Source organism: Mandrillus leucophaeus, unplaced genomic scaffold, assembly GCF_000951045.1.
Source record: "Mandrillus leucophaeus isolate KB7577 unplaced genomic scaffold, Mleu.le_1.0 Scaffold248, whole genome shotgun sequence".
Classification (NCBI taxonomy): Eukaryota; Metazoa; Chordata; class Mammalia; order Primates; family Cercopithecidae; genus Mandrillus; species Mandrillus leucophaeus.
In genome coordinates, this window is record NW_012102565.1 from 3340023 (window position 1) to 3340639 (window position 617).

Genomic DNA, 617 nt, shown 5'->3' on the forward strand with positions numbered 1-617 from the left:
TGACCGTGGCTTTTATTTTCCATGAGGTTCATGCATCTAGAAATCAGAGACTATCAGAGCAAGAAGGTCCCTCTGAGGATGTCCAGTCCTTCTGAGCTTTGCTCTGAGTGATCTTGCATTTTGGTGCTCCAACAGTCTCCCTAGGGTCTGTGTCATGAGGAGACGCCAGGGCCACGCAGAGACAGGATAGGGGAGAGCTGGGGCCACGCAGAGACAGGATAGGGGAGAACTGGGGCCACACACGCCTGACGGGTTGTATTCATCACTTCTGTTGTGGTCACATAGCAACATACAATTTAGCTTGAATAAATAATTCTGCTACTAAAGATGGTGTTGAAAACCATGGATCTCACAGATACTCTCAGATGGAAACAAAAACCCAGTGATTTGAAAGGATTCCCCCAAATTCAAAACTTATGTGCTTTATCTGAGTGTTAGTGGCAGATGGTCATAGCTTCCCCAAACTGCAGAGCAGAGCTCTTCGACCACATTACACTACCCTAGGTTACCCATTAGCCACAGACTTTCTACTCAGCCCAACAAACGCTGGGCTGGGGACCAGATGTAGGTAAGTATGCCTAAGCTTGCCTCTCTGAGAAAAGGATAAGGAGTTTGGT